Below are 25,433 nucleotides of genomic sequence, written 5' to 3'. Positions count from 1 at the left end.
AAATTTTAAAAATTTGTGCTTTTGACTATTTTCAAGCCACGTAACTTGTAGGGATTTGCAGTTTTGCTGAGGAATAAATTTTGGTTGTAAGCTTTGCAATACTGATGTGCTGGAGTGACACAAAAATAGGGAGGCATCCACCACAGCCTCTGAATTTCATCTTGGCTGTGTTCTTTCTCATCAGCATGCACACCGACTCTCCTAAAGTGATAAAAACTTAGCTTCTTTGTGTAAAATCAGCTATAAAAGAAAATCATCTGCTAGTGTTTGTGATAGTAGTAAAGAGAAAGTAAAAAAGTCTAAAAAAGTAGTCATTCTTGGGCACAAAACTGAAATTTGGGATGTTCCAAATACACCATCAGTTTGATTAATTCAGCAAAAAGCATGAAAAATATTTGTCCTAGTAATTAACAACTTCATTAAAATAATATATTTTACTCTCATTAAGTTGCCAAAATTTATGAAATAATATTAGTATTTCAAGCATTTGAGAGAGGGTTGTTCTCATCTGGAAGGTAGAGAAAGAGAGTGGAAAAGTCAGTGAACTTGTATTCTTAATGCCTGAGTTCAAGTTGTAGCTCTTCTATCAATTAACTATAGAACCTATATCTAAAATCTCTTGGTCATAAATTCTCAGAAGACCTTGTTTACTGATTTATTGACTAGGTTATATGAAGTTCTAGGTTTGGGATAGTTGCCTGGAGAATCCCAGGGGTGGGGTTGCACAGAGTTGGACACGACTGAAGTGACTTAGCAAAGGCAGTAATCTCTGCCCTCAAAGAGCTTTCATTCTGCATTGTAGAAGGGAAAGGAAGAGAGAGGGGAAACACAGTGGGAAGAAAATAAGTAACCAAATACCTTAGAATATGACAAATGACTTCCCTGGTGGCTCAGACGGAAAAGAATCCGCCTGCAATGTGGGACACCTGGGTTCCATCCCTGGGTTGGGAAGATCCCCTGGAGAAGCAAATGGCAACCCACTCCAGTATTCTGGCCTGGGAAATCCCATGGACAGAGGAGCCTGGCAGGCTATAGTCTGTGGATTCACAAAGAGTTGGACATGACTGACTTTCACTTTGATGACAAATGACATAGAGAACATTTTAGAAACGGGACAGAGTTAGTGGCAAGTGGCAGTGTGTGTGTGTGTGTGCGTGTGCAGTCGTGTCACTGCAGTGATAAGATGGTGAAGGTAAACCTCCATGATATGGTGGCCTTTGAGCAATGCATGAAAAAAGAGTAATGGTAGTTACCAAGCGTAGTAGTGGTTTCAATCCTGTCAGATCTAATAAGCCATTGTCTTCCTCTGTGCCAGTCCATTGTCTTCCTCTGTGCCAGTTCGGGGCACAGTTGGGGATTCTGAGCAGTAGATTGATACAGGAGTATTTTAAAAGAATGACTAGCTGCCAGGCCAAGGAGTCTTGTAAAGGGAGAAGGAGTCTTGCAAAGGGACAAGGATGGAAGTGGGTGAATTGTTAAGAGGCTATAGCAGCAGCTAGGTGAGAGATGATGACCTAGAGCAGGTGGTGACCGAGAAGGTGGAGAAAAGCACTCAGATTCTGAATATATTTTGAAAGTACAGCAAATAAGATTTGTGGTTGGAATGGACATGAGCTGTGAGAGAAAGGGAAGTCAAAGAGGACCCCCGGGCTTTTCATCTGCTGAAAAGGAAGGTGGGGTTGCTATTAACTGAGAGAAGGCTGAGGGGAGAACAGGGTTTTGGAAGTAAGATCAGTTCAGATTTTGGGCATGTGGTGTTTCAGATGTTTATTTTATGCCCAAGGACTTACAAACCTGGAGCCTATGAATGTGGTCCGAGTTGGAGATATCCATTTGAAGGCCAGCAGAATATCACTGATACTTAAAGCCATCATACTGATTTTTTCACTGAGGGAATCAGTGTTACGCAGTGGGAGAAAAGACTGAGTCCTGGGGCATTGCAACATTAAGGATCTGAGAAAAAGAGGAAGAACCAACCAAGGAGATTAAGAAGGAGCAGCCAGTGAGATAGGAGAAAAAACAGAGAATGTGGTGTCCGGCAAGCTAAGTGAAACAGTGTTATGAAAAAGGAGGGAGTAATCAACTGTGCCAAAGGCTGCTGATAGGCGAGTGAAGGACAAGGACTTGAATTTAGCAACATGGTGGATGTTCACATTTAGAGTGAACAGTTAAGAGAAGTTTCACTGGAGGCAAAAATCTGACTAAATTGGTTTTAATTGAGAATGGCAAGAAATAAAAACAGACAGCAAGAATAAGTCACTTCCTTATGTGTTTCTTTTACAGAAAGGGAAGAAAGGAGCCAATAGCCCGCGAGTTAAGTGGATCCAGAGAAGTGATTGTTTTATTAGTTTTTAAAATGTTTTTTAAAGACAGGAATGACACCAGTATCTTATATGCATTTGAATGTGTGTCCTAGAGTGACATCTTTGAGTGGGCTGTAGAGGATGGGATTTAGTGGCTAAGAAGAGGTGCTGACTTTAAGTAGGATTATGGATAGTAGCAGGCAGAGAGGCAGAGATGTGATGCCTGTACTGGTAGGTGGAAAATACAGCAGATAGAAGTCTGTGGAAGTTCTCTTCTGATTGCTTTGGGAGACTAAGTTGTGATATACTTGCTGTTATGGGCTTCCCCCATGGCCCACAGGGTAAATAATCCATCTGCAATGCAGGAGACACAGAAGATGTGGGTTTGATCCCTGGATCAGGAAGATTCCCCTGGAGGAGGAAATGGCTACCCTCTCTAGTATTCTCACCTGAAAAATCCCATGGACTGAGGCGCCTGGCAGACTCAAGTCCATGGGTCGCAAAGAGCTGGACACAACTGAGCAACTAAGCACAATCCTTGTTGTGATGTGTGTGAGTAGTATTAAGAACATATTTGAGGAACCATTTATAAGCTTAAAGTAAGACCATTCGGCATAACTCTTTATCTTTCTCCAGCCACAGTTAGTGGAGGGTGGAGGTTTGGCATTGGCAGAGAGTTGCATTTTAACCAAGATTCTAGTTGTCCAAGTAAGTATGATAAATCTGAAAACAGGCAAAAGAGTCAAGGGTATACATAAGAGAACAGTTATAAAGTTTGGTCTTGGAATTAAAGCTCGGCAAGTAGGGGAATGACAAGCGGTAGTAGAATGGGTGTAGGTCAGTGGACTGGAGGTCCCAGTGAATTGGAATGGTGATTGGGAATGGGATAGTACAGGCAGTGATCTGGGAAGATTGGAGCTGGTGGTCAGAAGGTGGAATGCGTGACTCTGACATTAGGAAGAGTTGCATTTATTTGTAATGATGTGGTCTTAAGGCAATGATCATGATTAGAGGCTGTGGTAGATGTGGTAGAATGGCTAACATGATCAATGGAGAAGGGAAGAGAAAAGTTCGAGGAACTGAAAGGCTAGGGTGTGAGCATGATGATCCACTTGTGTGTTCATAGGTTTGAGAATTAAGGCAGAAGTAGCTCTGGAGGGTACAACTATGAATCAGGAACTGGAATCTAGAGAAATGAAAAAAAAGCTTTAATCGTTAATCAATGAGTGATATATGATGATGTTAGGTTCTTGCTGGCACTTTTAGGGGAGAGGGAGGGAGAAGTGTCTGAAAGTCATGAGGAGCAAGGATGACACCTACTCCTCTCCAGGCTTGAAGATCTGAAGGTTACAAAAGGAAAAGCAGTCTCCAATTGGAAGGTTGATAGGATATTCTCAGGAAAGCCAGTTTTTGATGAAAGTAAGAAGGTGAATGGGGTGTTCAAAGCATGTTTGTGAAAACAGAGGTGTGGCATCCAGCCATCAAGATACCCAGTGATCCTTACTGCCTGCTATTTAAGCCTTTTTTAAGTTCCTTCCCTTAATCAGCTGACCTCTGTGACCATAGAATACTGCAGAAATGATGACATATAGTAAAAGACACTGTAGCTTTTGTTTGCTTTTTCAGATACCTGGTTCTTAGGGAATCCAGCCACCAGGCCATGGGGACACTCAGGAAGCCCTGTCGAGAGGCCCTTGTGGAGAGGAAGAGAGGTTCCCTCCAACAACTACCATGAAATTCCCGGTATGCAAGGGAGCTACATTGAAAGCAGATAAAAGCAGATCCTTTCAGTCAAACTTTCAGGTAACTGCAGCCTTGTGAAAGATGCCAAGCTAAAAATGTCTAACCAAGCCATCACCCGACTTTTAATCTGCAAAAACTATGCTATATAGTTAATGATTATTTTTATTTTAAGTCACTAATTTTTGAAGTTATTTACTATGCAGCAAATCTATTGATAATTAACATAAGGGTATTTTGCAAATAGTGGTACTGAATTTCAGAAAGCACAGTGGACAGGTTTCAGGATTGGTGGAAGGGAGAGAGAAGATGAAAGAAGAGGATATGCAAAGAGTTTTTTATTTTTATTTTTTAAATTCTATTTTTATTTATTTTTTAACCCTAGAAACATTTTGTGCTTTTAACCCCAGAAACGTTTTGTATGGGCTTCCCTGGTGGCTCAGCTGGTAAAGAATCTGCCTGTAATGCCACAGACCTGGGTTCGAACCCTGGATTGGGAAGAACCCCTGGAGAAGGGAATGGCTACCCACTCCAGTATTCTGGCCTGGAGGATTCCATGGATTGTGTAGACCATGAGGTCTCCAAGAGTTGGACATGACTGAACGACTTTCACTTTCTTTCTTTCTTTTTTTAAAATATATTTTTTTATTAGTTGGAGGCTAATTACTTCACATTTCAGTGGGTTTTGTCACGACTTTCACTTTCACAGCCAGTTAACAACATTGTGATAGTTTAAGGTGAATGGTGAAGTGACTCAGACATACATAAACGTGTATCCATTCTCTCCAAACCCCCCTCCCATCCAGGCTGGCACATAACACTGAGCAGAGTTCCGTGTGCTATACAATAGGTTTTTGTTGGCTATCCATTTTAAATATAGCAGTGTGTACATGATCTTCCCAAAGTCCTTAACTATCCCTTCACCCTGGCAACCATGAATTTATTTTCTAAGTCTGTGAGTCTCTTTCTGTAAAGAGTTTTAAAAGGATTAGAGTGTGGAGATAAGAGGGAGTCTGGGAGGGTTTGTGGTGGCTGACATAAAACAGGATAAATGAAAAAAATGAGATCATTGTGAAGACAGATAATGGTGGTGAGAACATGTGTTTGGTGGTGAAGAAAGAGGGAATTTCTGGAGATCTATCTTCACCTTTCATGAAAGGTGACCTTGGTCCCAGGGACAGTTCACTCTTGGCCACTGGTCTAATGTGAGTATTTTCTGTGGATCCCTGTTAACTGTATTCCCTGGTGGCCTAGCAGTAAAGAATCCGCCTGCCAATTCCTGCCAGTTCAGGAGACGTACTTTCGATCCCTGGGTCAGAAAGATCCCCTGGAGAAGGAAATGGCAACACACTCCAGTATTCTTGCCCCAGAAATCCTGTAGACAGAGGAGCCTGGCAGGCTATCGTCCATGGTGTTGGAAAAGTCAGACTTGACTTAGCAACTAAACAAACTGTTAATTGCATATGGTGTATATCTCCCATTTGATTTTTATATTATTATCCTTCATGAATGAGAATATTGAGACCTAAAGAGGTTAAGTAACTGGCCTGAGGGCACACAGTGAGTAAGGCAGACTCAGAATTTGAATTAGGGTCTCCTGACTTTAAATTCTACCCTAATTTCATATTTTAGCTGGAGACAGAAACATTTAAAAACCAAAGTACTTTAATTTTCTAAGGGTAGTATTGCAAGTTAGTCATCTTAGACATATACCAGTGGAGTATAATTATAAATACTCTTTAAAAATACCCACATGATACCTGTGCATAATGACATAGAAAAGAATCCAATATGAGAGCCATTTACATCTGATCAGAGTAATATCAAATACATGAAAGATGCCAGAAAACAAAAGAAAAGAGATAAGAACCAGAAGTATAAAATGAAGGCTAAATTCATTGCTCTATTTTTCTCCCCAGTTAGAATGTAAATTCTATGAGAGCAGAACTTTGCCTTGCATCTGGCACTCATCAGGTGCTCAATAAATCTTAGTATATGTTAAAAAAATGAAGATATAGGGCTCAGCCAAAGGAAAAGTCTTTTCAATGAAAACATCCTAAGTAACATGTTCAGGATAAGAGAGTGGTCAAGACAGTTCAGTTCAGTTGCTCAGTCGTGCCCGACTCTTTGCGACCCCATGAATAGCACTCCAGGCTTCCCTGTCCATTACCAACTCCCGGAGTCCACTCAAACCCATGTCCACTGTGTCGGTGATGCCATCCAACTATCTTATCCTCTGTTGTCCCCTTCTCTTCCTGCCCTCAATCTTTCCCCGCATCACGGTCTTTTCAAATGAGTCAGCTCTTTGCATCAGGTGGCCAAAGTATTGGAGTTGCAGCTTCAACATCAGTCCTTCCAATGAACACCCAGGACTGATCTCCTTTAGGATGGACTGGTTGGATCTCCTTGCAGTCCAGGGGATGCTCAAGAGTCTTCTCCAACACCACAGTTCAAAAGCATCAATTCTTCAGTGCTCAGCTTTCTTTATAGTCCAACTCTCACATCCATACATGACTACTGGAAAAACCGTAGCGTTGACTAGATGGACCTTTGTTGATAAAGTAATGTCTCTGCTTTTTAATAGGCTGTCTAGATTGGTCATAACTTTCCTTCCAAGGAGTAATCATCTTTTAATTTCATGGCTACAATCACCATCTGCAGTGATTTTGGAGCCCAGAAGATAAAGTCAGCCACTGTTTCCACTGTTTCCCCATCTATTTGCCATGAGGTGATGGGACCGGATGCCATGATCTTAGCTTTCTGAATGTTGCACTTTAAGCCAACTTTTCCACTCTCCTCTTTCACTTTTATCAACAGGCGCTTTAGTTCTTTTTCACTTTCTGCCATAAGGGTGGTGTCATCTGCATATCTGAGGTTATTGATATTTCTCCTGGCAATCTTGATTCCAGCCTGTGCTTCCTCCAGCCCAGCATTTCACATGATGTACTCTGCATATAAGTTAAATAAGCATGGTGACAATATACAGTCTTGATGTACTCCTTTTCCTATTTGGAACCAGTCTGTTGTTCCATGTCTAGTTCGAACTGTTGCTTCCTGACCTGCATACAGGTTTCTCAAGAGGCAGGTCAGGTGGTCTGGTATTCCCATCTCTTTCAGAATTTTTCACAGTTTATTGTGATCCACACAGTCAAAGGCTTTGGCATAGTCAATAAAGCAGAAATAGATGTTTTTCTGGAACTCTCTTGCTTTTTTGATGATCCATCAGATGTTGGCAATTTGATCTCTGGTTCCTCTGCCTTTTCTAAAACTAACTTGAATATTTGGAAGTTCATGGTTCACGTATTGCTGAAGCCTGGCTTGGAGAATTTTGAGCATTACTTTACTAGAGTGTGAGATGAGTGCAATTGTGTGGTAGTTTGAGCATTCTTTGACATTGCCTTTCTTTGGGGTTGGAATGAAAACTGACCCTTTCCACTGGAAATGTTCAAGACACGTTGAGGGCAAAGTTACGAGGTTGAAGAAATTTGTCATCAGTACTGGTTCCTTGTCTACCCTGCCTGTGGATCCAGACTCCAGGGTAGGTTCACATTCAGAGATGTTTCATCACATCATCCCTGTAGCTGTTCTTCTTCTCTAGGTCTTTTAGGAACATTAAGAAACTAGTAGTTCTTACCTGGCAATATATTCTATCATCTGGAAACTTAACAAAATAAAAAAAGATGCAACAAAAAACAGGGTCTGGGTTCTCCTCCTCAACATGATTTAATTTAACTGGATTGGGGTTGGACCCAGACATTGGCAGTGTAAATTTTTTTTTAAGGTCCCTTAAGTGGTTTTACTGTGTAGCTAGAATTGAGAAGCAACCAACAAATTAAAAATATTATCTTTCTCAAGAAAAGTTGAATATTGAGAAATCAAACCTTGAAAGGAAAGGAACTCTGTTCTAACTAGCTCAATTTAAGATATCAGTGGGTTGGGAGGTCCCCAGGATTTGCACCAACCTAGCTTAGCATGGCAATTGGAGAGGAGGTACTCAAGTATTTGCTGCAGTGATAGATGAATTCCAGTCATCCATTCATGTCTGACTCTTTGTGACCCCTTGGACTGCAGCATGCCAGGCTTCTCTGTCCATCACCAACCCCCGGAGCTTGCTCAAACTCATGTCCATCGAGTCGGTGATGCCATCCAACCATGTCATCCTCTGTTCTCCCCCTTTCCTCCCGCCTTCAATCACAGTACCAGGGTCTTTTCCAGTGTCAGTTCTTCACATCAGGTGGCCAAAGTATTGGAGTTTCAGCTTCAGCATGAAGCTGACTATTCCAATGAATACTCAGGACTGATTTCCTTTTGGATTGACTGGTTGGATCTCCTTGCAGTCCAAGGGACTCTCAAGAGTCTTCTCCAACACCACAATTCAAAAGTATCAATTCTTTTGCAGTCAGATTTCTTTATGTCCAACTCTCACATGTATACGTGACCATTGGAAAAAGCATAGCTTTGACTAGACAGACCTTTGTTAGCAAGGTAATGTCTCTGCCTTTTAATGTGCTGTCTACGTTAGTCAAAGCTTTTCTCCCAAGGAACAAGCATCTTTTAATTTCATGGCTGCAGTCACCATCTGCAGTGATTTCGGAGCCCAAGAAAACGACGTCTGTCACTGTTTCCATTGTTTCCCCATCTATTTGCCATAAAGTGATGGGACCAGATGCCATGATCTTTGTTTTCTGAATGTTGAGTTTTAAGCCAGTTTTTTTTTTTTCACTCTCTCACTTTCATCAAGAGACTCTTTAGTTCTTCTTCACTTTCTGCCATAAGGGTGGTGTCATCTGCATATCTGAGGTTATTGATATTTCTCCCGACAATCTTGAGTCCAGCTTGTGCTTCATCCACCCTGGTATTTCACATGATGTACTCTGCATATAAATTAAATAAGCAAACTGACAATATACAGCCTTGACATACTCCTTTCCCAATTTGGAATCAGTCCATTTTTCCATGTCTGGTTCTAACTGTTGCTTCTTGGCTTGCATACAGATTTCTCAGGAGGCAGGTAAGGTGGTATGATATTCCCATCTCTTTAAGAATTCCACAATTTGTTGTGATCCACACCGATGTTCCTTGCTCTTGCATAAAGATTGATCTCTCTACCTGGAGAAGTTGAGCTATGGAGATGGTTTAGATGACGGAACAACCTGAGGAACAAAAATTCTAGGTAAGTTGTGGAAGGGATGCATAAGTTGGGAGCATGCGTGGTGATGAAACATAAATATGTCTTGCATATATATACATATATATATATATATATATATATATACACACACACACACACACATATATATATACTACTTTAAAAAATGTATACAGAATATCATGGCAAATAAAACAAAGTTTTCTTTATAAACCTATTATTGAATTCACTGAAGCTTTTTGTATTTTCTTGTTCAGTAGATAACAAAATTACAATTATTGTATTTGAGTCTGGACTTATTTTTAATGTTGAAAAGGTGTCATTATGTTTTAAAAGAATGATACTATATCTCATCTAGTCTGGAAAAAAGATGTTCTGGAGGAGTGAAGAACATGCATGAAAGTGAGAGGAACCAGTGGAGGACTATTCAGTGTATACTTAATATATTCCATTTTGTTTTGCACTGGAAAAAGTGGAGTTAATATGAGCTCTGAGCACACAAGTTTAATGTAAAACAAAGCATTATCATTCTGCCCTTCTCAAAGGGTGACCAAACATCATTCTTAACTTAAGCAAACATAAAAGGAGACAGTCCCGGTGACCTGTTTGGGGATTCTGGGGTAGATAGTTTATCCACATTCCTGCCAACTAACCATAGCTCTGATTACTGTAAAAATCAATAATATCTCCATCTTTAATGATGATTAGTAGTTAGAAGAGTCTTCCATTGCTTTATCAGCTCCAAAGAAGAAAGGGTAAAGGATAAATAGCATCCTAGTGACTCACTGTGTCAAACTGAATTCTAAATCAAGTATACTCAGGCCACTTATACATTCTCCATCAACTCATTAAGAAGTGAAATGACCATGACCAGCCACTGTCTCTGACAGCTATTGTATACGAAAAGCATCAGGAGATGTAAAGACTAGGAAGTTGTGAAACAACTAAAAAGATGTGAGACTGAAGCATCAACAGTGACAGTCAGCTGCTCAGTTATGCTAGAAAATGGTTAGCGCCCTTTTGTTTGTGACTTCAGTTCTGATGTAGGCTCATGGCAGGAAAAGACCAATATATAAAAATAGAAGGAATACTTGACTTGGAGTCATATGTCCTGGTTCAGAGTCACTGCTCTGACAATTAAATTTACTTGTTGAAACAGTTACCTGAGCAAGTCACATAATCTCCCAGAGTCTCAATTTCCCCGTCTGTAAAGAGGAAATAACAAGAATTTCTGCTCTGCTACTTTAGTAAGTTCTGTGGTTTACTTGACATACTGAGTATTATAAAAGTATTTCATAAAATATAAAACATCATACAGATATTTGTTATTATTATTGAATTATTAATTTATAACCTTATTCAGTCCAAAATAATGCTGCCCAGATCATGGCTTCACAGTCTGCACGTTCTGGATTTAGAAGCATCCCATATCCTCATCAACTGTAAAGATTTATTCTAGAGCCCAAGAGTAGTCATCTGACTTTAGCTTAAAAGTAATTATAAATACATTTCCATAGTTATCCATAAACAAGTGGTGGAGAGGAAAAGTGTTAAGACATCTGGGGAGAGTCAAGTCTACTATTAATGTGAAAATATTGACTTTTAGGTAAGATTCATAATCAAAGGTTTTAAAAAGTTATGGAAAGAGGCAAGAGAGTAGGGGCAGGGAGAATTGGATGAAGGTGATCAAAAGGTACACACTTCCAGGTATAAGACAAATCAGCACTAGATTTAATGTACAAAATGATTATTAACACTGCTGTATGTTATATATGAAAGAGTAAATCCTGAGTTCTTGTCACAAGAAATTTTTTTTCTTTTTCTTTTATTTTGTATATATATATGAGATGATGGATGTTCACTAAACTCATCGTGGCAACCATTTCATGATGTATGTCAGTCAAAATATTATACTGCATACCTTAAACTTATATAGTGTTGTACATTAATTATATCTGAAACCTGAAAGAAAAAAATTAAGTAATTTGAATAATGTTTAAAAAAAAAGGAAAAATGGAGATGATACTGGAACTTTCAGGAAGCTTGCCACTAGGAGGGAAGAGCTGTTCAGACAATAGCTGAGCAAAGATCTGCAGGAGCACCTTGTCAGAGCCATCAGGAGCTGCCAGGTGCTGCCAGTTGCCACCTGTGTGCATGGACGTTTTCAATGGTGTTGCATGGACGTTCCTCTTGCTTTCTAGTAGAGCATGGCAGAGATGATCAAAAATCCCACGTAAGATAGGGGAAAATTATTAGTATCTCAGAACTGAGGTTTTATCATATTAGCATCTTTAATTGCTTCATGAATGCTCATGCTAGAGACTACTGGCATCATATATAATTCTTGAGGACTCACATTTCTTCTGCCTGCTGTGCCCTGCTCAATACAGAGGTTTTTTTAGTTCCGTATTTATTAACGTTCACATTTCAGTTTCTAGTACTCAGATCACAACCCTAGAGACTGCTGCCTTTGCCTCATTGCTTCCTGAATTACAATTATGAGCATGAAGTTTCATATCCCAGTATAAGTTCAGGCCTCCCAGACCCACAACAGTTTCTACCAGTGGCTATCACCACACACCCTGTGCACCTGAGAAGGGAGAGTATGCAGAGGTATTTATGGTGAGTCAACAATAAACACATAATTCTCAGCTTCTGGGTCACATCACATTCACCTGGCTTTGGAGCATTGTACGGTCTCTGTGTGCCCAAACTTTTTAGCTTTGAACTCCTTTTCATCTCTAATCATCTCCTCTAGCTCCCTAATTACCTTGTCTAGGACTGTTTATTTATCTAGGCCCTCATTTTGCCTTTTCTTGTTTCTAGCATTGATTCTAATCTTTTACCCATTACAATTTCCTGATGAAAGATCCTGGAAAGTGAGTGACTCATTAGGTAAAACTTGGAAGAAGCTCTCATTTTTGTCTTTTCAAGGCTAAATAGGACATGTGAAAATAAAAGAAATAATACAATCATGATTTTTTTCCCAACTGTGCTAAGTAGAATGAATATAGGTTGAGTTCATCAAACATTTTTTCCAGTAAAGAAACATATGGCCTGACCATATTTCTCCATTTCTTAGGACTAGTAGAGGATTAGAAATTATAGTGAAAGACTGATGGAGATGATTGTTGGAGGAATCAAAGTCAGTTGAATAGAAGGAATTTAGGTGCAGTGACTAGGACTATAATGTTAACCTCAGGAAGCTCAGTGTGTGTGTATATGCTCCCTTGGGTCCCCCCCATTGGAAATGATGGGCCACTATGAAGTTTTTCTAGAAATCCCTAAGGAAGAGGTTTTTCAGCAGAAATATCTTCATAATGATTCAGAAGATCTTCAACTTCCAGAAGAATAAAGTTTTCCAGTGAAGAGAAGGTATTATGCGGATGTATCCTGCAGAGGAAATGCTGGGCAGATTGGGATAAATGTGAATTCTTTTGGCAAGAGATACTGAAAGTTCTGGATTTGAGAAGTTAAAATCTGGCAACAAATGAGTTTAATGAATCAGAGAAAGGCAAAGATCAGCTGCATGTATGTACGATGTGTCCTGTTAACACTGGGTATTATTACTTACTGATGATACAGTATAAATTGCACCTGAGTCAAACTCTAGTGCCTCTGATCAGGGCAAAACTCAGTAGGACAGAATTCTGTGCTGAGTAAACTGCATCAAGATTCATGGTGTCTATTAAAACATTGTTTCTCTCTCAGTTTCTTTTTCTTGGGTTTATTTCAATTTTAATAATTTATTAATCCCAGAATGAATTTATTTTTTTAAGTATGATAATTTTAAAAATATACATTAGTTTTTAGAATTTAGGTTTGTGGCTTATTAAAAGTTTTTTCCCCCTAAACAGGTGACACAGAGTAGCATATTAAACTTATACAGGTGTGTATTTAGGACAGAATGAGCCATTCACAGCAGTGAAACAATTTCTGCTGCCGCTTTAGTCTCTAACTCCACTGAAAAAAAAAAAAGCCACATAGAATATGTGCTAATATTTACTGAGTCATTTAATATTTTATAATAGACTGACAGCTTTGAAAGGATGTAGATACAGCAGCACACATATATCTGTTTGTTTCGTCATGGGTTTGGGATTCTTGTGCAGGATTTTCATGGTTCTCTGGTCTTTAAATAGATTAGTGGGACATTGTAGAACATTTCTTGTTAGTGGGGAAAAATTGGCAGCAATAAATGTCTAGAAAATATAGGGGGCTATTTCCCAAATAGAGTATTCTCAAAGCTCCGAAGATTACAGGACTGTATTCTGTTGGGTCTTACTGAAACCACTGGTTTCTCCATGTCTTTCTCTTTTGCCTGCTCTCACTGCTCACACCTCTCACTAACCCTGAAATGGCACATGTACCAGAGCCTGAGTTAGATCTAGCTCTGTCTCTGTCAAATCTAAAAGAAACCCACATAAATTGTTCCTGGATGCATTTACTGAAGTATTTTGAAGAGACAGCAAACTGGAATGACCATGTTGTAGGGAACCTGGCAAACATTCCCAGTATTCACAGGTTACAGCATTACCTTCCCCTCTCAACTCTCTATTCGCTCTCCTGAATGGTCAGAACTCAACCTTCTCCAAGCTTTTCCCTTCCCCTACTGTCTCCTTCAGCCTTCGAGATGGATTCAGTTTCTTGGCCTGCAGCTCTCTGCCCTCTTGGTTTTTTCTCTTCAACAAATACCCCGTATCAGCATAAAGAAGGCCCTGGCAGTAAGCAGCAATTAAGTCATCTTCTGAAATTAGCAAAACAAGAAAGGTGGTGAACACAATATATTGCAGTTCAATTCAGTCATTCAGTCGTGTCTGACTCTTTGTGACCCCATGGACTGCAGCACGCCAGGCCTCCCTGTCCATCCCCAGCTCCCGGATTTACCCAAACTCATGTCCACTTAGCTCTGTCAAATAGACATATTCTAATAACAATTTAGAACTCAAGACCTTGCATGGGAAATACTGGCTGTTACCAACCTTACCAACCTCTGTAACTTCCTCCCACTTTCCTCTTAATATCTCCTGTTTTATATACTTTGCTGTACGCGATTTCTGTAGAGTAAAGAAAAGGTAAGAGCTGGTGTTTATTCAGCAGTCAGGGTCCTGACTATTCAGAGGGAGGAGGCTTAGCTTGACTCTGGGGTATGGGGCCGGGCCTAGGAGGATACTGTTGACTATAGCTCTGTAGAGGTGCCTTCATTTGCGAGGGCAGACCCAAGCCCTGCTGGAAACGGATTTCTTTCTTTCTTTTCCATTTTAAAATTTATTTTTAATTGGAGGATAATTGCTTTATAATGTTGTGTTGGTTTCTGGCATACAACAATGTGAATCAGTCATAAATGTATGTATGTCTTCTCTCTCTTGAATTCTGTTGCAGCCAACACATCATGGAATCAGAAGCTACATTAGTGGTCTAGTTCAGCAGTGTTGTTCAGGGAATTGGTCAAGAGCTATGTATCTGACCTTTTCAGTGATTTTTGTAGCAAAATAATAATGAGTTATAAATAGTAAACCCTCCTCTCTTTACCTTACCTAGAAGGCATCCAGTGGGTAACTGCTGAATCCAGACTCATCCTCTGCTGCCTTCTGAAACTTTAACAAAATAAAAATAAAAGTTTTTTTTTTAATTAAAAATGAAGGTGGAAATGCTACAATGCTTTACTTTTCTAATTACTTGATGTTGATTCTTATTTTTTTTCCTTCTTTATATCTCAACTTCTAACGCTTTTCTTCCTGTGACCCTTCATCTAAACACTGATCATTCCTTTTGTTGTTCGCTCTGTTGTGTCCGACTCTGCGACCTGGTGGACTGCAGCAAGCCAGGCTTCCCTGTTCTTCACCATTTCTTGGAGCTTGCTCAAACTCATGTCCATTAAAAACTCATTCCTTTACAGGTTTTTATGGTAAAAAACAAAACCAAATAGAACCTTGTGTATTAATCTTACATAATGGATAAGTTTCATGGCTCAGTATTTGTATAGTAGTTTATATTATTCTCTTAAAACATTACTTGAAAATTATAGGCCCTCTCCCATTTCCCTTCTTCACCTCTTGCCCAGCAAAGAGGACTCAGAGTTTTTCATTATTTTGAGTCTGTGAATATAAACATCACAAGACTACATTCTGGTCAGTTTAAATGTGAAAATGAAAGTCACTCAGTCCTGTCTGGCTCTTTGTGACACCATGGAGAATTCTCCAGACCAGAATACTGGAGTGGGTAGCCTTTCCCTTCTCCTGGGGATCTTCCCAACCCAGGGATCAAACCCAGGTCTGTCGCCTGAGCCACAAGGGAAGCCTGGGTTTAGCAATGATTGAGTTATATTTCTGAAGTTACCCTCGGAATAGTTAGATATTGGTGGGAGTGAGTGAGTGTAAAACCCTACAAAGAAAACAATGCCCAGGCAGTATGTTCTGGTTCTTGTGTTAGCATTCTAGTCACTAGATGTAAAAAAGAGGAAAAGACAATGCATGCTTATTTTGAGAAAGCACAGACAGATATTTGTTGATGTGACAAAGGAGAGAAAAAGTGAAACATAACTAGAGAGGGTGTCTCAGTTGAGATCAGGAGTTGACAGAGACTGAAGGTGGAAAGAAGAGAACGAAAATAATTCAAGGGGGATGGGGTAGGCAGTGGAATCATAGGAAGAAGATGTTAAAGTTTCAAACCACCTTGGTTTTATTCTCTTTAAAGACGTTATCCTGTTTTGTTTTTCTAGTTGTTACTTGTGAACATGGCTTCTCTTTTCTTAAATCCTAGAGGCTGGGATCCCAGTTTGCTTTGCCCATGTTGTGGTAAATGTGGTACACCTTGGGCATCCCCAGGTATCCAGCACACTAGCACACATTCAGCGGCCCTGGGTGGTCTGGAGTGGGTGTGAAGCCTTGGTGCTGAGTGAGTGAAGAGGAAAAGACTCAATCAGGGTCTTGGGAATTCTGATGACAAATCTAACTCCAGTTTTGTGCTTTGATATTTTGTTTATTTAAAAATTTGTTTAAATACAATTAAGTGTGGTAATCTTGACTGCTACCTTCATTATCTTTTATATCACCAGATATATCTCTCACACACATATATATGCTACTGCTGCTGCTGAGTCACTTCAGTTGTGTCCAACTCTGTGTGACCCCATAGACGGGAGCCCACCAGGCTTCACCGTCCCTGGGAATATATATATATATATGCTGTAAATACATTTAAATTACACTAGGAAGCTGTATTCATTGTGGAAACAACTATGAAGCAACTACAATTCTTTCAGACATATCGACAGCTGTAGCTGTAGGTATGTATTTATATGTTCTGGTACCATGTAGTTATTTGATAAATTGCTATTTTATTTAATAATATAACATGAGTAACTTTCCACATCATTAGACTTCAGTGAGTTGTCAGCAAATGTGTTTTGAGAGCAAGTTATGTTGGAATAAATCCATACGGTGAATCATTTATTCTGTAACTTGGAAATCATATGTTTGGAACAAATGTTATCGTTAGTCAGGAAAATACCAAATTCTTCCTAGGGACTTGAATAATCATGGAATAAATAGTCTTTCATTATAGAGCCCAGAACAGGAAAAGCCATTTGGAAGACAGGATAGGGTATGGCCTCTTTAATAGCACTTTTGCTATAATTTACAAAGGGATTTAGTAATGATTAATGAATTAATGTTTGTAAAATATTTCACAATGCATTTAATTTTAAAACTGTGCAAAATATTATCCACAAATATCAATTTAGGGCATGGGTTTGTCTTTTATTTTTTTCTACAAAGAAGAAAAAAATGTCATTCAGGATAGAAAAATGTCTAAAGTATTTTCTAGTTCTTAGTTTTGAATGCATATTCTAGTGAAAAAGATATTTTAGAAAATGATTTACTGTCAGAATTACAATACCTGATTTATTATTCACAGCATAATTTTTTATTAAATACATTTTCAATCCTATTATCATTTTTTAAACTACTTAGCTTCAGTCAAAATGAAAATGCCCATTTCTTCATCTTTATTCATGCCTTTCACATTCCAGTGCCCTAGAAAGAGATTTTCTGCATTCATAAATGAAAAATTCTGGGTTGCTCATTATATCTGAAAGATAGAAAGTTGTAGTGGAAATGAATGATGAAAAAGCTCTACAGCAGGAACCATTTGCTTCACTGTGTTTGTGGCCCTAGAATACTATTTATTATTTTTGTCATCACCAAACCATTTGGTTCCCTTGCCAGAGCCATTTATTCTCCCCATCTTTTTCTGGGGGTCTAGATGGCCTAGTCACTTGAGACTTGAGAACATGCTTTTCCCCCTTATGCATTGTAACTGAGAAAAGTTTTTCTCCAAAAGTAGCACTAGGTTGAAAATAAAGTTCTTTAGAAAGCTATAGTAAGAAAACAAAAAGATGTTTTCTTTCTAATGGATGTAATGGAAATTTAGTGTATGTAATGGGCCCTAAGAAGTCCTGGCTGATTTGTGACATGAAAATATATTTCCTCCAAATCTGTGCTTGTTGGAACTTTAGTTTCAAATGACAGAACTCGTGGAAGGAAACATGAAAGGCCTGCTACTATTTAAAAGGTTTGGACTATTAAAATATATATATGTGTATATATATATATGTATATATATATATATATATATATATATATACATTCCCAGATAAGACATAAATTTCAGAAGGACTGTATTCTAAGACAGATTGTTTTATTTTTTTACTTGGCATAACAGAATTCAACACCCTATTTCACAGATGCCATCTGTTTTTGGTTGACCTTAATTTTCTGGATGACTGTTTTTCTTCAAATATTTTAAGTCATGACTAAATTTCACTTAACAAGAAATGTTTAGGTTAGTTTGTGATCAAGAAATCAGATGTTCTAAATCCAAACATATTTTAAAAAACTGATTTGTAATTGTGTTAATGCCAGGACAAAGTCCATTTTTTATTTGGCTCTTTAAAGGTCAACAGCACCAGTTCAGTTCAGTTGCTCGATCATGTCTGACTCTTTGCGACCCCATGGACTGCAGCACGCCAGGCTTCCCTGTCCATGACCAACTCCTGGAATCTACTCAAATTCATATCCATTGTGTTGGTGATGCCATCCAAACATCTCATCCTCTGTCGCCCCCTTCTCCTGCCTTCAGTCTTTCCCAGCATCAGGGTCTTTTCCAATGAGTCGGTTCTTCACATCAGGTGGCCAAAGAATTGGAGTTTAAGTTTCAGCATCAGTCCTTCCAATGAGTGTTCAGGAATGATTTCCTTAGGATGGACTGGTTGGATCTCCTTGCAGTCCAAGGGACGCTCAAGAGTCTTCTCCATCACCATAGCTCGAAAGCATCAATTCTTTGGCGCTCAGCTTTCTTTATAGTCCGACTCTCACATGCATACATGACCACTGGAAAAACCATAGCTTTGACTAGATGGACCTTTGTTGGTAAAGTAATGTCTCTGCTTTTTAATATGCTGTCTAGGTTGGATATAGCTTTTCTTCCAAGGAGCAAGTGTCTTTTAATTTCATGGCTGCAGTCACCATCTGCAGTGATTTTGGAGCACCGCCCCCCCCCCCCCCCCCCCGCCCCAAATAAAGTCTCTCACTGTTAGCATTGTTTCCCATTGTTTGCCATGAAGTGATGGGCTGAATGCCATGATCTTAGTTTTCTGAATGTTGAGTTTTAAGCCAACTTTTTCACTTTCCTCTTTCACTTTCATCAAGAGGCTCTTTAGTTCTTCGCTTTCTGCTATTAGGGTGGTGTCATCTGTGTGTCTGAGGTTATTGATGTTTCTCCCGGCAATCTTGATTCCAGCGTGTGCTTCATCCAGCCTGGCATTTCACATAATGTACTCTGCATATAGGTTAAGTAAGTAGGGTGACAATATACAGCCTTGACATACTCCTTTCCCAATCTGGAACCAGTCTGTTGTTCCATATCCAATTCTAACTGTTGCTTCTTGACCTACAGCAACATCAGAGGATCATATTTTAATTCCACTTCATTCTGACATTTTCTATAACAATGGCATATTATTATAAAGGCAAATCCTGGATCATTAGTAGTGAAAAGCTGGTTATAAGTTTTTAAAATTTAATTTAAAAATTAGAATTTATGATGGATTGATTCACAGTTCAATTGACAGTTGTTATTTTATTTTTGAAAAAAAGATCAATATTTCCCAAGTTGGTCCAGTTATATACATTACAGAAATGCTTGTTAAAATACAAACTCCCAGCCCTCTTCTTCTGATATAAGGGGTCTGGTGAAAGGGAAAGTCACTCTACTGTGTCCAGCTCTTTGCGACCCCATGGACTGTACAGTCCATGAAATTCTCCAGGCCAGGATACTAGAGTGGGTAGCTGTTCCCTTCTCCAGGGAATCTTCCCAACCCAGTCCTTGAACCCAGGTCTCCTGCACTGCAGGCAGATCCTTTACCAGCTGAGCCATGAGGGAAGCCCAAGAACACTGGAGTGGGTAGCCTATCCCTTCTCCAGGAGATCTTCCCGACCCAGGAATCAAACTGGGGTCTCCTGCATTGCAGGCGGGTTCTTTACCAACTGACCTACCAGGGAAATCCCCAGGGTCTGGGTCCCAGGTTTAATCACATCCCCATGTGATTATTAGGACCCAGCAGAGGTAGGAAACACTGGAGCAGAGCTGGTTCTCAAACCCTGCAACATTCAGTTATATGGGGGCATTTTTAGATAATGTCAGTGCTCAGGCTTCCTCCCAATAGCTGTTAATTCTGTCTCTGTGGGCACTGGAATATTCAAGTAAAAATTCCACTATGCCAGACAGGATTCCAAATTATACACTGATGGGAAATGGATTAAATAATTGTGCAAAAGCTTCTCTGTACAAGAAAACTAGAATTCTGAGGTGTTAGAATAGCAGCTCTGTGAGTGAAGGAATCATCTGTGTCTTGTCATCTCTGTTCCTTTATCCCTGAGCATAGTGACTTTCACTTATATCATGGATGATAACTATTTATTGATGAAATAAATAAGTTTATGTTGACTAAAATTGTAACCATTTTCAAATGTTGAGGAATTGCTACAAATGACTTGAACAGTTGGGCACGGAATATGGTCCAACAATGGTTAAAATTAATACATGTCATGGTAGACAGCTGGTGATATGAGGGAAAGATTGATTCCAAGGTATCCAAGGTGAGCCAGAGACGACTTTCCCCAAGAAACCCAGAGTGGGAACCAATCTCAGCAGCCACTAGTCTGTTGATTGGTTGCACATGTGGTAATTACATTTCTGAGGCTCCGTCTCCACTCGGAGGAATGGTACAGAGTTTCAGCCAGGCTCTGGGGACTAGGAGAGCAGAATCCCCTCCCTCTCCCCCCAGTCATTCATTCTGCACCTGGTCCTTGTCAAAGCACTCTTTTATTTGAGTTTGTTTTGGCCCAACTCCTCCTGCCTACGTCTGCGTTCCCTCCTGTTTATCAGTCATCGCCAGTGTGAGTTTGGCACCCTCAGACTGTCGTTTTGTTGTGTGACTGCCTAGCTTGGTACCAACAACATAGTTTTGGCCAATTCTAATACTTTGAGATGATGACTGTAACACACAAAAGAGGATGACCAGGAAAATACCACTGTTATGAAAGTAAAAGGCATTAATAGAGGACAATGAAATGGCAGGAGCTTTTAATGTATTCTTTGTTTTTGCCTTTCATATAAATATGAACACTTGGCTGGCATGATTCTCAGCTGTGTGTGGAGACTGGCCAACCAACTAGGCCTTGGAAAGAAGTAACTAACGAGTCTCTGAAATGTCTGGGTACAGTTGAACTAGCAGTGCCGGTGATTGGCGGTGTCATGCAGTGGGAAGAGAATTGGATGAAGATTCAGAACACTTGGATTCTATTCTCAATTTAACTATTGACTTATTAAGTGACCTTGGGAAAAGTAGACCTCTGAACCTTGCTCTCTATACCTGTGAAATGGAGATATTAACTACCTTAAAGACTTGTTGTACAGAGTAAATGAAAAAAATCATGAAGTGTTGTTTGAACCTAGGACATATTTAACACTTGCAGATGTCACATATCATCTGTATAGGATTTGCTTTTGTGAAATCATGAAGCACAGTTTCTGCAAAATGGAAAGCGTAAATCAGTTTGCATTGCTACCTGGGAAAGGAGTGGAAAAAACCATTAAGCAACTAATTCCAACAATTTAAAAGAGCCAAGAGTTTGGGAAGCAACCCATGTGGCTTTAGGAAGATCAAGTAGTGTCTTACCAAGTTTGGTATTTACCCTCTATGATCAAGAAAAAGACCCAAAGATAAGGAACTAACAGTGGAATCCTGCATGATTGTTAAGTTATTGTAGGCTGAGCTGCTTAAAACTTTTTGGCATTTGTGTGATTGTCATTAATTAACTTATATTGTGTCCTGTATTAAAATATAATAAATAAGGTAAGGAATCAGCTCAAGGATTTCACATAAAATTCAGTAAGTTTACCAGGATTTCATAAGAGATGGTTTTCATATAACGTAGACTCGGAAGCAGGTGGTATTCCCTGATTGTCAAGAATAAAGGAATTGGAACTATTCGTAATCCATTTCCTATGACTGGTAGAACTGGAATGTCTTTGCTAGTGTTTTACAAAATGCTGGAGAGTGATATAAAGTAAGAAAAAAGAACTTCCATATCTAGCAATTATCCATTGTCCCTGGTGCTCCCAGAGCAGTACTTCTCCAAAGGGTTGCCTAAATAAGTGAAGGTTGCTTAGCCGTGTCCGACTCTTTGCAACCCCATGGGCTGTAGCCTGCCAGGCTCCTCTGTCCATCGGGATTCTCCAGGCAAGAATACTGGAGTGGATTGTCATGCCCTTCTCCAGGAGACCTTCCCAACCCAGGGATCAAACCCATTCTCCTGCAGTGCAGGCAGTTTCTTTATCGTCTGAGCCACCAGGGAAACGCAAAGCGTTGCCTACTGATCATCGATGGCATAATTGTATGAAGAACTTGTTGACAATGCACATCACCAAGTCCCTTTGCAGATTTACTGAGTGGGGACTCTGGGTGGAGCTTAGAATGTGAGGTTTATCAAACACCCTGTGGATTCTTGTGCTCACTAAAGTTTTTAATCTGCAGAGAAGAATGATATTATTTAACATCTATTAAACATATTTACTATGAATATGGCTCAGGGAATTGAGAATATCATTAAAACACTGAGTTGAGTCTACATATGAAGGGATAGTTACTATTCTGGAAAATTAAAATATACATCAGTGATTTTGAAAAATTTGGGAGTCATTCAAATGCAGAACGAATTATTTCAATGATGAAGGCAAGAAGATATAACTGGAAACCAGTTATGTTTTAGTAATAGCCATCCCTTTGGATTGGTACTTTTCATGTCACTGCCTCAGAGAATCTTCACTCTTTTCTAGAATTTTTTTTTTTTTCTTTTGCCTCCAGGTGGAGAATACTGTTATCAGGTTAATGAACCAAATATCTATACTCAGGTTCAGTAGTTCCCATCCTAGATTACAGTTTAGAATATTCTGAAACAGTTAAAAAAAAAGTATCAGTTCTCAGGCCCTATTCTCAGTTTAATCCAAATTTTAACAGGTGGGGGCCTAGGCACTGGTGTTTTTTTTTTTTTTTTTCATTTTTTTTTTTGGTTGCTGTTTATTTTCTTTTTAATGCTTCCAAGTGATTCTAGGTGTGAGGAGCAGGATTGAGAACCATTGTGCATATAAACGAAGATGGGGTATAGGAAGTGGGAGGAGAGAAAGATAAACATACTTTCTTACTCAATTATGCCTATGTACAAAAACAGAAATTTTTGTGTTTAAGCTGATGCTGAGCAGGGCCCTGTGGGGCTCTTAGGCATCCAGGCCTTTTTGTCCCTCATTTCTTGTAGGCAAAATTCCTACCTCCGTGACCTTCCTTGAGTTTGAAAGAGCAGATTCAAACAGTTGCTAATCAATGGAAAAGAAGCCATGAAACCAACTGCAGCAAGATTAAAGAGACCAGAGAGGCTTATCAAGATTAGGAGACCACCACCTGAGACCCTGCACACACCCTCATCTTCCCAGGAACACCATCCTTTTGAAACTTTGCAGAAGAAAGATGAAAGAATGTTACTGCCTTGATCCTTATTGCATACCCCTGAACAAATAAACTCGCTCTATTCCCCAGTTCTTGAGGTGCTAGCCTACTGTGTTCCCCCTTTGTCTGGCAAAGAAAAAAAGCCACTCTTTCCTCCTCCTCCATAACTCTGTTTCCATATTTCTGTTCATTATCAAGGAGCAGAGAGCCAAGATTTTGACAACTAAGCCAGTGTATCTGCATTAGCAAGGTGGTGCTGGTGGTTGTCCAGTTGCTCAGTCATGTCTGACTCTTTGCAGCCCCATGGCTTCCCTGCCCTTCTCCATCTCCTGGGGCTTGCTCAAACTCAGGTCCATTGAGTGGGCGATCGTCTCGTCCTCTGTTGTCCCCTTCTGCCGCACAGTGGCACTCACCTCACACACTGGCAAAGTCATGCTCAAAAATCTCCACGCCAGACTTCAATAGCACGTGAACCAAGAACTTCCAGATGTTCAAGATGGATTTAGAAAAGGCAGAGGAACCAGAGATCAAATTGTCAACATCTGTTGGATCATCAGAAAAGCAAGAGAGTCCCAGAAAACATCTTCTTTTGCTTTACTGACTACGCCAAAGCTTTTGACTTTGTCGATCACAAAAAACTGTAGAAAATTCTTAGAGAGATGGGAAAATGGGAATACCAGACCACCTTACCTGTCTCCTGAGAAATCTGTGTGCAGGTCAAGAAGCAACAGTTAGAACTGGATATGGAACAACAGCCTGGTTCCAAATTGGGGAAAGGAGTATGTCAAGGCTGTACATTGTCACCCTGCTTATTTAACTTACATGCAGAGTACATCATGAAATGCCAGACTGGATGAAGCACAAGCTGGGATCAAGATTGCTGGGGGAAATATCAATAGCCTCAAATATGCAGATGACACCACCCTTATGGCAGAAAGTGAAGAAGGACTAAAGAGCCTCTTGATAAAAGTGAAAGAGGAAAGTGAAAAAGTTGGCTTAAAACTCAACATTCAGAAAGCTAAGATCACAGCAGTCAGCCCCATCACTTCATGGCAAATGGATAGAGAAACAATGGAAACAGTGAGAGACTTTATTTTTTTGGGCTCCAAAATCACCAGATGGTGACTGCAGCCATGAAGTTAAAAGACGCTTACTCCTTGGAAGAAAAGCTATGACCAACCTATACAGCATATTAAAAAGCAGAGACATTACTTTGCCAAAAAAGGTACAACTAGTCAAAGCTATGGTTTTTCCAGTAATCATGTATGCACGTGAGAGTTGGACTATAAAGAAAGCTGAGTGCTAAAGAATTGATGCTTTTGAACTGTGGTATTGGAGAAGACTCTCGAGAGTCCCTTGGACTGTAAGATCAAATCAGTCAATCCCAATGAAATCAATCTTGACTATTCATCTGAAGGACTGATGCTAAAGTTGAAACTCCGATACTTTGGCCACCTGATGCGAAGAACCGACGCATTGGAAAAGATCCCAATGCTGGGAAAGATTGAAGGTGGCAGGAGAAGGGGAAACAGAAGATGAGATGGCTGGATGGCATCACCGATGTGATTGAGTTTGAGTAGGCTCCAGGAATTGGTGATGGACAGGGAAGGCTGGTTTGCTGCAGTCCATGGGGTCGCAGAGAGTCAGAAACGACTGAGCGACTAAACTGAACTGAACTGACACCAGTTTGGTTAGCCTTTAGGAAGGCAGGCTTAAGTACTTGCTCAGTATGCAAGCACTTGCTCAGGGTTATTTAGGCAGGGAATTTTAAGGTCTTCCACTCCCAGAGCATGGTCAGTGTTAGGATGGGTAGAGGTTCCTGGTAGGCCTGTACCTTGAGCCAAGGGGAAATATGCAGCCCAAGGGCAGCCTGTGTGGGACCCCTGTTGAGTGTGGCATCTTTAAAGTTGACCTGGGCTTATGAGTGATTCTGCTTTTACCTGATTTCTTATTTTGATAATTTGGCATTTATTGAGCACCTCCATTAAGTTCAAGGCTCAGTAGGTACTATAATATGGTTTCATATGGTTTATCCATTGGTCTCCTTGGACACTGCACATCTCTTGGACCATGCCTCCTGCAGGGTGTCCATGTCCCATCTTTTATCATGAATACAGTAGAGAAAATGAGGGGCAATTGCATTTCCTGTCTTGGACTCTACTGACAAGGGTGTGCA

This window comes from Muntiacus reevesi, chromosome 3, assembly GCF_963930625.1.
Source record: "Muntiacus reevesi chromosome 3, mMunRee1.1, whole genome shotgun sequence".
NCBI lineage: Eukaryota > Metazoa > Chordata > Mammalia > Artiodactyla > Cervidae > Muntiacus > Muntiacus reevesi.
Note: the sequence above shows the minus strand (reverse complement) of the source record.